Genomic DNA, 746 nt, shown 5'->3' on the forward strand with positions numbered 1-746 from the left:
AAGTCTGTGTACTCCTGGCCGTGTCACCTGGCCAGTCCCCTGAACTGCCTTGCTGGTAGTGGATGTGGTGCGTGTCTGTTTTCAGTGGTTTGCCAGAGTCACCAAAACCTCCCCGCTGCTGTCATGGGAGGGAGTGCAACGTGCTGCTGTGGTGGGCAGGTTAGGGGAGGGGGTGAGAGCTTCAAGGGAAGATCTTTTCTCTTGCGCCGCCTTCCTTCTGGGCTGCTGGGGACTGAGCTGTCCCAGCTGTGTCTCCCCAGGCCCAGTGGCTGTGGTTACCCCAAGCACTGGCTGTGGCTCTGGACTGAGCTGGCTCCCTCTTCCCTGCTGCTGATGCCAGGCAGACCTGTTTTCCCTGCCAGAGCTGCTCCCTGCACGGGTCTGTCTGGAAGAGGACGCTGTGCTGCCAGGCCTCTGACCTCTGCTTCTGCACTGTCCCTGCCTGGCTGGCCCTTGTTCTACAGGAATGGCTCCATGGAGCACAGAGTGCTGTGTTGCCAGAGCTCCCAATGAGCCTCCGGCAGGCTCAAATCCAAGGACATGTTGGCAGCCTTGTGCCTTCACGTGGGGCTGATGAGGGATTTCCTGACTGCCTGCACAGAGGAAGTGGCTCCTCTGTGTGATCTGTGGGTGGCTGAAGTGCACCTCTTCCCTCTAGCCTTTCCTCTCCCTTTTCTTAGTGGACAAAACCTCGCCCCTGCCTGCCCTGGGCTGGCTTCTTGCCTCTGGCAGATTAGGGGTACACG

This window comes from Buceros rhinoceros, unplaced genomic scaffold (assembly GCF_000710305.1).
Source record: "Buceros rhinoceros silvestris isolate BGI_N320 unplaced genomic scaffold, ASM71030v1 scaffold23670, whole genome shotgun sequence".
Taxonomy (NCBI): Eukaryota; Metazoa; Chordata; class Aves; order Bucerotiformes; family Bucerotidae; genus Buceros; species Buceros rhinoceros.